General features: G+C 42.8%; 2 pseudogenes across 1 annotated transcript in view; both read right to left on the bottom strand.

Annotated features, from left to right (window-relative positions):
- Positions 1-10,955, bottom strand: part of Nid2-ps16 (nidogen 2, pseudogene 15) — a 1,080,338-nt pseudogene that overhangs the window by 495,045 nt on the left and 574,338 nt on the right.
- The window catches only part of LOC134478861 (ralA-binding protein 1-like), a 31,169-nt pseudogene continuing 27,805 nt past the window's right edge, over positions 7,592-10,955 (bottom strand).

Genomic DNA, 10,955 nt, shown 5'->3' with positions numbered 1-10,955 from the left:
AATCCCGTGGGAGGGAGAGCTAAACCTTCAGAGAGGCAGACAAGCCTGGGAAACCAGAAGAGACTGCTCCCTGCACACACATCTCGGACGCCAGAGGAAAAAGCCAAAGACCATCTGGAACCCTGGTGCACTGAAGCTCCCGGAAGGGGCGGCACAGGTCTTCCTGGTTGCTGCCGCTGCAGAGAGCCCCTGGGCAGCACCCCACGAGCGAACCTGAGCCTCGGGACCACAGGTAAGACCAAATTTTCTGCTGCAAGAAAGCTGCCTGGTGAGCTTGGGACACGGAAGCAGAATTTCTCTAGGAGGCACGGTCTCTGTTTACCGGAAGTCCCACACCCGCGGATCCCGGCCCGCAGCAGCTCTCTGCTCCCAGACCCGGTGAGAGAGAGACCCAACCGCCTGGTCAGGTGGGCACTCCTGAGGCTGCAGAGCGGAAGAGACCACCAACACTGCTCACCCCTGCCCACATCCCTGGCCCAAGAGGAAACTGTATAAGGCCTCTGGGCTCCCGTGGGGGAGGGCCCAGGAGCGGCAGGACTTCTGCGCCTAAGACACCGCCGGAACCTGAAAGAAACAGACCGGATAAACAGTTCTCTGCACCCAAATCCCGTGGGAGGGAGAGCTAAACCTTCAGAGAGGCAGACAAGCCTGGGAAACCAGAAGAGACTGCTCCCTGCACACACATCTCGGACGCCAGAGGAAAAAGCCAAAGACCATCTGGAACCCTGGTGCACTGAAGCTCCCGGAAGGGGCGGCACAGGTCTTCCTGGTTGCTGCCGCTGCAGAGAGCCCCTGGGCAGCACCCCACGAGGGAACCTGAGCCTCGGGACCACAGGTAAGACCAAATTTTCTGCTGCAAGAAAGCTGCCTGGTGAACTCAAGACACAGGCCCACAGGAACAGCTGAAGACCTGTAGAGAGGAAAAACTACACGCCCGAAAGCAGAACACACTGTCCCCATAACTGACTGAAAGAGAGGAAAACAGGTCTACAGCACTCCTGACACACAGGCTTATAGGTCAGTCTAGCCACTGTCAGAAATAGCAGAACAAAGTAACACTAGAGATAATCTGATGGCGAGAGGCAAGCGCAGGAACCCAAGCAACAGAAACCAAGACTGCATGCCATCCTCGGAGCCCAATTCTCCCACCAAAACAAACATGGAATATCCAAACACACCAGAAAAGCAAGATCTAGTTTCAAAATCATATTTGATCATGATGCTGGAGGACTTCAAGAAAGACATGAACACACTTAGGGAAACACAGGAAATCATTAATAAACAAGTAGAAGCCTACAGAGAGGAATGGCAAAAATCCCTGAAAGAATTCCAGGAAAACACAATCAAACAGATGAAGGAATTAAAAATGGAAATAGAAGCAATCAAGAAAGAACACATGGAAACAACCCTGGATATAGAAAACCAAAAGAAGAGACAAGGAGCTGTAGATACAAGCTTCACCAACAGAATACAAGAGATGGAAGAGAGAATCTCAGGAGCAGAAGATTCCATAGAAATCATTGACTCAACTGTCAAAGATAATGTAAAGCGGAAAAAGCTACTGGTCCAAAACATACAGGAAATCCAGGACTCAATGAGAAGATCAAACCTAAGGATAATAGGTATAGAAGAGAGTGAAGACTCCCAGCTCAAAGGACCAGTAAATATCTTCAACAAAATCATAGAAGAAAACTTCCCTAACCTAAAAAAAGAGATACCCATAGGCATACAAGAAGCCTACAGAACTCCAAATAGATTGGACCAGAAAAGAAACACCTCCCGTCACATAATTGTCAAAACACCAAACGCACAAAATAAAGAAAGAATATTAAAAGCAGTAAGGGAAAAAGGTCAAGTAACATATAAAGGGAGACCTATCAGAATCACACCAGACTTCTCGCCAGAAACTATGAAGGCCAGAAGATCCTGGACTGATGTCATACAGACCCTAAGAGAACACAAATGCCAGCCCAGGTTACTGTATCCAGCAAAACTCTCAATTAACATTGATGGAGAAACCAAGATATTCCATGACAAAACCAAATTTACACAATATCTTTCTACAAATCCAGCACTACATAGGATAATAAATGGTAAAGCCCAACATAAGGAGGCAAGCTATACCCTAGAAGAAGCAAGAAACTAATCGTCTTGGCAACAAAACAAAGAGAATGAAAGCACACAAACATAACCTCACATCCAAATATGAATATAAAGGGAAACAATAATCACTATTCCTTAATATCTCTCAATATCAATGGCCTCAACTCCCCAATAAAAAGACATAGATTAACAAACTGGATACGCAACGAGGACCCTGCATTCTGCTGCCTACAGGAAACACACCTCAGAGACAAAGACAGACACTACCTCAGAGTGAAAGGCTGGAAAACAACTTTCCAAGCAAATGGTCAGAAGAAGCAAGCTGGAGTAGCCATTCTAATATCAAATAAAATCAATTTCCAACTAAAAGTCATCAAAAAAGATAAGGAAGGACACTCCATATTCATCAAAGGAAAAATCCACCAAGATGAACTCTCAATCCTAAATATCTATGCCCCAAATACAAGGGCACCTACATACGTAAAAGAAACCTTACTAAAGTTCAAAACACACATTGCACCTCACACAATAATAGTGGGAGATTTCAACACCCCACTCTCATCAATGGACAGATCATGGAAACAGAAATTAAACAGTGATGTCGACAGACTAAGAGAAGTCATGAGCCAAATGGACTTAACGGATATTTATAGAACATTCTATCCTAAAGCAAAAGGATATACCTTCTTCTCAGCTCCTCATGGTACTTTCTCCAAAATTGACCATATAATCGGTCAAAAAACGGGCCTCAACAGGTACAGAAAGATAGAAATAATCCCATGCGTGCTATCGGACCACCACGGCCTAAAACTGGTCTTCAATAACAATAAGGGAAGAATGCCCACATATACGTGGAAATTGAACAATGCTCTACTCAATGATAACCTGGTCAAGGAAGAAATAAAGAAAGAAATTAAAAACTTTTTAGAATTTAATGAAAATGAAGATACAACATACTCAAACTTATGGGACACAATGAAAGCTGTGCTAAGAGGAAAACTCATAGCGCTGAGTGCCTGCAGAAAGAAACAGGAAAGAGCATATGTCAGCAGCTTGACAGCACACCTAAAAGCTCTAGAACAAAAAGAAGCAAATACACCCAGGAGGAGTAGAAGGCAGGAAATAATCAAACTCAGAGCTGAAATCAACCAAGTAGAAACAAAAAGGACCATAGAAAGAATCAACAGGACCAAAAGTTGGTTCTTTGAGAAAATCAACAAGATAGATAAACCCTTAGCCAGACTAACGAGAGGACACAGAGAGTGCGTCCAAATTAACAAAATCAGAAATGAAAAGGGAGACATAACTACAGATTCAGAGGAAATTCAAAAAATCATCAGATCTTACTATAAAAACCTATATTCAACAAAATTTGAAAATCTTCAGGAAATGGACAATTTCCTAGACAGATACCAGGTATCAAAGTTAAATCAGGAACAGATAAACCAGTTAAACAACCCCATAACTCCTAAGGAAATAGAAGCAGTCATTAAAGGTCTCCCAACCAAAAAGAGCCCAGGTCCAGATGGGTTTAGTGCAGAATTCTATCAAACCTTCATAGAAGACCTCATACCAATATTATCCAAACTATTCCACAAAATTGAAACAGATGGAGCCCTACCGAATTCCTTCTACGAATCTACAATTACTCTTATACCTAAACCACACAAAGACACAACAAAGAAAGAGAACTTCAGACCAATTTCCCTTATGAATATCGACGCAAAAATACTCAATAAAATTCTGGCAAACCGAATTCAAGAGCACATCAAAACAATCATCCACCATGATCAAGTAGGCTTCATCCCAGGCATGCAGGGATGGTTTAATATACGGAAAACCATCAACGTGATCCATTATATAAACAAACTGAAAGAACAGAACCACATGATCATTTCATTAGATGCTGAGAAAGCATTTGACAAAATTCAACACCCCTTCATGATAAAAGTCCTGGAAAGAATAGGAATTCAAGGCCCATACCTAAACATAGTAAAAGCCATATACAGCAAACCAGTTGCTAACATTAAACTAAATGGAGAGAAACTTGAAGCAATCCCACTAAAATCAGGGACTAGACAAGGCTGCCCACTCTCTCCCTACTTATTCAATATAGTTCTTGAAGTTCTAGCCAGAGCAATCAGACAACAAAAGGAGATCAAAGGGATACAGATCGGAAAAGAAGAGGTCAAAATATCACTATTTGCAGATGATATGATAGTATATTTAAGTGATCCCAAAAGTTCCACCAGGGAACTACTAAAGCTGATAAACAACTTCAGCAAAGTGGCTGGGTATAAAATTAACTCAAATAAATCAGTTGCCTTCCTCTATACAAAAGAGAAACAAGCCGAGAAAGAAATTAGGGAAACGACACCCTTCATAATAGACCCAAATAATATAAAGTACCTCGGTGTGACTTTAACCAAGCAAGTAAAAGATCTGTACAATAAGAACTTCAAGACACTGAAGAAAGAAATTGAAGAAGACCTCAGAAGATGGAAAGATCTCCCATGCTCATGAATCGGCAGGATTAATATAGTAAAAATGGCCATTTTACCAAAAGCAATCTACAGATTCAATGCAATCCCCATCAAAATACCAATCCAATTCTTCAAAGAGTTAGACAGAACAATTTGCAAATTCATCTGGAATAACAAAAAACCCAGGATAGCTAAAGCTATCCTCAACAATAAAAGGACTTCAGGGGGAATCACTATCCCTGAACTCAAGCAGTATTACAGAGCAATAGTGATAAAAACTGCATGGTATTGGTACAGAGACAGACAGATAGACCAATGGAATAGAATTGAAGACCCAGAAATGAACCCACACACCTATGGTCACTTGATTTTTGACAAAGGAGCCAAAACCATCCAATGGAAAAAAGATAGCATTTTCAGCAAATGGTGCTGGTTCAACTGGAGGGCAACATGTAGAAGAATGCAGATCGATCCATGCTTATCACCCTGTACAAAGCTTAAGTCGAAGTGGATCAAGGACCTCCACATCAAACCAGACACACTCAAACTAATAGAAGAAAAACTAGGGAAGCATCTGGAACACATGGGCACTGGAAAAAATTTCCTGAACAAAACACCAATGGCTTATGCTCTAAGATCAAGAATTGACAAATGGGATCTCATAAAACTGCAAAGCTTCTGTAAGGCAAAGGACACTGTGGTTAGGACAAAACGGCAACCAACAGATTGGGAAAAGATCTTTACCAACCCTACAACAGATAGAGGCCTTATATCCAAAATATACAAAGAACTGAAGAAGTTAGACCGCAGGGAAACAAATAACCCTATTAAAAAATGGGGTTCAGAGCTAAACAAAGAATTCACAGCTGAGGAATACCGAATGGCTGAGAAACACCTAAAGAAATGTTCAACATCTTTAGTCATAAGGGAAATGCAAATCAAAACAACCCTGAGATTTCACCTCACACCAGTGCGATTGGCTAAGATCAAAAACTCAGGTGACAGCAGATGCTGGCGAGGTTGTGGAGAAAGAGGAACACTCCTCCATTGTTGGTGTGATTGCAGACTGGTAAAACCATTCTGGAAATCAGTATGGAGGTTCCTCAGAAAATTGGACATTGAACTGCCTGAGGATCCAGCTATACCTCTCTTGGGCATATACCCAAAAGATGCCTCAACATATAAAAGAGACACGTGCTCCACTATGTTCATCGCAGCCTTATTTATAATAGCCAGAAAATGGAAAGAACCCAGATGCCCTTCAACAGAGGAATGGATACAGAAAATGTGGTACATCTACACAATGGAATACTACTCAGCTATCAAAAACAACGAGTTTATGAAATTCGTAGGCAAATGGTTGGAACTGGAAAATATCATCCTGAGTGAACTAACCCAATCACAGAAAGACATACATGGTATGCACTCATTGATAAGTGGCTATTAGCCCAAATGCTTGAATTACCCTAGATCCCTAGAACAAACGAAACTCAAGACGGATGATCAAAATGTGAATGCTTCACTCCTTCTTTAAATGAGGAAAAAGAATACCCTTGGCAGGGAAGGGAGACGCAAAGATTAAAACAGAGACTGAAGGAACACCCATTCAGAGCCTGCCCCACATTTGGCCCATACATATACAGCCACCCAATTGGACTAGATGGATGAAGCAAAGAAGTGCAGACCGACAGGAGCCGGATGTAGATCGCTCCTGAGAGACACAGCCAGAATACAGCAAATACAGAGGCGAATGCCAGCAGCAAACCACTGAACTGAGAATAGGTCCCCTATTGAAGGAATCAGAGAAAGAACTGGAAGAGCTTGAAGGGGCTCGAGACCCCAAAAGTACAACAATGCCAAGCAACCAGAGCTTCCAGGGAATAAGCCACTACCTAAAGACTATACATGGACTGACCCTGGACTCTGACCCCATAGGTAGCAATGAATATCCTAGTAAGAGCACCAGTGGAAGGGGAAGCCCTGGATCCTGCTAAGACTGAACCCCCAGTGAACTAGTCTATGGGGGGAGGGCGGCAATGGTGGGAGGGTTGGGAGGGGAACACCCATAAGGAAGGGGAGGGGGGAGGGGGATGTTTGCCCGGAAACCGGGAAAGGGAATAACACTCGAAATGTATATAAGAAATACTCAAGTTAATTAAAAAAAAAAAAGAATTAAAGTGTGAATAGAGGAATACATAGATAACTAGATGGTTGGTTCTGCAGATCTTTAACAAAAATGTCATATGCTCTTTAGGAAATTCACAAGAACTTCAAATATGTCTAGTAGCAATTCTTGAAAATAGAACATCTACATAAAGAAGAAAACAGATTAAGTTATTAATGGCAACTGTCAAAAGCCTTTGTAAAATAAAGTATAAGAAGTTAATCACATTTATGATTAGATCAAAAAGAGTGCATTGTTTCTTGAGTCCTGCAAAGGTGTTCATATTGCTGCAGGAGAAACAAGAAGCTAAGAGATGAGCAAACAAGGCAGTGGCAATCTACTATGCACAACCTAGGTGACCCAGTGCACCTTAAAGCTGTCATGTTCAAGTTCCATGTCTCTGTACAGTATTTTAAGCTCCTAACTTTGGGAAAGATTAGAAAATTATCAATGAATTAACATTAAGAACACTCCTAGTAGATCTTACCATAATACTATTTATTGATAGATGAACCAATAGTATGAATCATATTTTAATTTGAAAGCAACTTGAAGAAAAAAGAAATCAATTTAGGTCTAGACCTAAATTGTTATATGAATAATAAATGAGCAGAATTTTATGATCACATAAAATACCTGTAAAATTAAAATAACTTCTAAATATAGTCACTAAACTAGGAGTACTAACAACCTATTTATTTCATGGGATTGTTAAAACAGCAAATGCTACCATCAGTAAAAATATATTTGAATATCAAAAAAAAAAAAAAGAAGCCACTCAAGGGTGAAAATAGTTATTTTTATCAAAGACAATTAATTTTCAAATAAGCTGACACTATCTGGAAATGCCTGTGTTCCCTGCAAGCCCTCCACCCCCGAGTGTCCACCGCTTCACCCTCCCAGGACCTGAGCCTGACACGGAGTCAGACGTGTGCAAGAGTGAGCGTCTCTGAGAGCCTTTACAGAACGCTGCCGGGCAGGACAGGCAGTGGACTCTCGCTTACACTATGATGCACAGGGCCGGGGCAGTTCAGATGCGTCTCCTTCGGGTCTTTGCTGGGCGAGGGTTTCACCTGCTCCTTGGCTGCTATCACCTCAAGGACACCTTCACAGGGCAGTGGGCCTGTGCCCCTCACCTCTCAGGCTCCTCCTCCTCCTCCTGGAGCTGTTGCTCAGACTTGGCTCGCTGCCTCTGGAGCAACTGGAGCTGCACTCAGAGCTCAACGATGGCCTCCCGTTCTTCACCGACCGCTTGGTTCAAGTGATTTATTGTTCTTTATTTCTAACTCTTCATTCTGCCTCTCTAAGTCTTCCAGAATGATCTGCAGCTCCTCCTCATCCTTGCTTTCTCACTCGCTGTCAGAAGAGGGCTTCTCTGTCTCGCTGCAGCCATGCTGGTGACTGGATCTCCGCAATCTCAGCTCGGAGGCAGTGGATCTTTTCTTTCTCCGAGGCGATCTGACTGCGCAGAAACTGCTCCATGGCCAGGACCTCCTCCTGCTCAGTCAGGATCTCATTCTCCTGGGCAGGGAGGATATTTTTGACCTCCTCATTTTCGTCCATTTCTTCTTTGGCAACATCCTCGTTCAAAAGGCTGGCTATGTCCTGGGAAATCTTGGTCTCACACTCTTGTCTTTTAGCTTCCTTCGGCTTTCTCTTGAGGGCAGTCAGAATCCTCTGTACTTCCCATAGTACAGAGGATTCTTTAGATGAGTCCTATATCCCGTGCTGCAGATCTCGATGTAAACAGTTCAAAAGGAACTCCTGTCTCCTGATCTCTTCCTTGATACCTGTTTGGGTCTCTGGCAGTGTAAGCATTGTGGCCATGTTGGACCAACACAGAGGTCTTGTTACTTGCTTCAGGACCACGGTGCTAAAGAGCTCTTGCACGTGTGTGAAAAGCACATACAGGACCCGATTGTTGGTCTGGACAGTTGGGCTCAGCACTAGAGAGATGTTCTGGACGTTCATCTTGGTTTCTATCTCCTTCGCAATGATGTGGTCCATGTGCACAATGAGCCAGGAAAGCAGAAGATGGTTATACTCCGGCAGTTAGGGAACTCCTGCACTTTCTCCGTCTCTGTGGTCCTCTGCTGACCAGCCTCTTCAAATCGGAGCATAAGCTCTCTGGTAAGCAAATTCTCTGGAAGGTCTCGCAAATACTGCTTCAGCAAGCTGGCTACAGTGTTAGGTTCATATTCTTCCAAGTTTGGAGACTCCTCTGGGTCACAGGCTGCTCATCTACCTTTGATTTGACTCCTGACCCTCGGTAGATGCCTTCACACTTCATGCCATGCTGCTCCATGTAGTCCACGCACTCTCGGAAGACAGCTGGCAGCTGGATGCCGTCATACATCATGGTCCTCTCTACTGCGTCAGCCAAGGCAACGCCGAAAATGAGTCTGAGACTTGGGACGTCCGTCTGAGGCACCTCTGACTCCTGAGTTGGCTTCTTCTTTTTCTTCTTTTCCTTCCACTCTTTAACAACATTGGCTTCTGTCAAGTCTTTACATTTCTTTTCTTTATGCTTTTCCTATTTGTGCTTTTCCTCTTTATGCTTTTCTTCTTTGGGCTTTTCTTTGATTTTAAAATCCTTTTCCTTCTTTTTAGAGAAGCTGGGCTTTTTGAACACATGGATTCCCTTGGACCTCTTCATCTTGGAAGGACTTTCAGCTTCATCTCCAGAGCTGTCTTCCTAGAACGCAGCTTAGCATTCAGTCCTTTTCTCCTTTTTCTTAAATTTTCCTTTTTTCTTTCCATGGTCTTTCTCATCATCTGACACGGTATCAGGAGGCTCGTGGAGGATGTCATGGGGAGGTGAAGGCTCACCTGTCCGGTACAATCCAGGAAATTTTGTAGGGCTGATCTCCTCAGAGCTGAAAGTCTGGGTCAGCCTGCCACCTTGCTTGGCCTGGCAGTGTTCACTAGGGCTGCTGGTGGGGGGCAGGAAGGAGCTGAAGCCCTGAGGAGGAAGGGAAGTGGTCTTCTGTTACCGATCCATTCCACCAGTGCCTGCAGCCGAGGGTCATCTGCTCTGATGAAGCCGCTGCCTCCTGTGCTGTCCCCCTGGCCGGATGCAGGAACCCCATTCCCACCCCGCCCAGCCTTTGCCTGTTTACTGTTTCTTGATCAGTGGTGGACTAGAAAATTGGGCTGTTATTTCTGAAGGACATTTTTTGGTAAGTGTTATTGAAACATGTGTTTTGTGAAACACACTTTTACCACTATTGTAACTTGTTTCACTATTACTTCACATGGTATGGTCAGAGGTGAAATCAGTAGGAACTTTTTTAACGCCAAACTAAAGCCCATCTGACATATGAGGATGTTAACTTCCAACAGAAGCTCTTCACCTGTGTCTTTGTGATGAGCCTTTGAGGTTGTCAGACTTTTAAATGTTATGCCTCTTATCAAGATGTCATGTGTCCATAGCTCCAGGAAACAGACATCGTCATGCAATCTCAAGGATAGAAAGGACATACGCATCTCTAGAGGGATGTTAATGTTGGTGACGTAAAAACCTTCCTTACCTTTAAGACAGATGCTGTTATAAGCATGTATTCTTCACTCCAGTCACTGTGTTGTTCACTGTCAAGCCTACACCTCAGGGATCAATGTGATTCTTTAGGTGGAATTTCGAATATGTGATCTGATTCTGGCCCTTTCTCTGCAATTATGGATAACATATCCTGTGTGGGATAAGGATAAGTTTGTATTAATAGAGAGCCACATCTGAAGCACAAATATGACTTTTATTGTGATCCTGAGCAAGGACAGTTTTGGGTGCACTGCAATAACTGAGAGGAATAAAGAAGTCATTGAACTTTTTTCTGTTTTAGCTTCCAAATACAGTTTCTTCCCTAATCCATTTTTCCCCAATTTGTAACATCATAGTTTCATTTGGACTCCTGTTCCCCAAAGCATTTTGGTGAATGGTCCTTTATTACTTTGTGTTTCCTTCTATGAATATCTTTCTTAACCATGGCATTCTAAGTAAATATTGGGATATTCCCTACTAGAAATCAAATCAGTATTTTACTTCCTGTCTCTCCTGGCCTCTATTATGTATCCTAAGTTTTTTTTTATTTTTATAAATATTATTTCCCTACTTCAAAGACTTTAATTTCCTTTTCTCTGACTTCTTTTTTTTCTTTTTTCTTTTTTTCTGGAGCTGGGAACCGAACCCAGGGCCTTGCACTTGCTAG

The sequence above is a fragment of the Rattus norvegicus genome, chromosome 3 (genome assembly GCF_021556685.1).
Source record: "Rattus norvegicus strain SHRSP/BbbUtx chromosome 3, alternate assembly SHRSP_T2T, whole genome shotgun sequence".
Lineage (NCBI taxonomy): Eukaryota > Metazoa > Chordata > Mammalia > Rodentia > Muridae > Rattus > Rattus norvegicus.
Note: the sequence above shows the minus strand (reverse complement) of the source record. Positions and strands in the feature narration are given on the sequence as shown.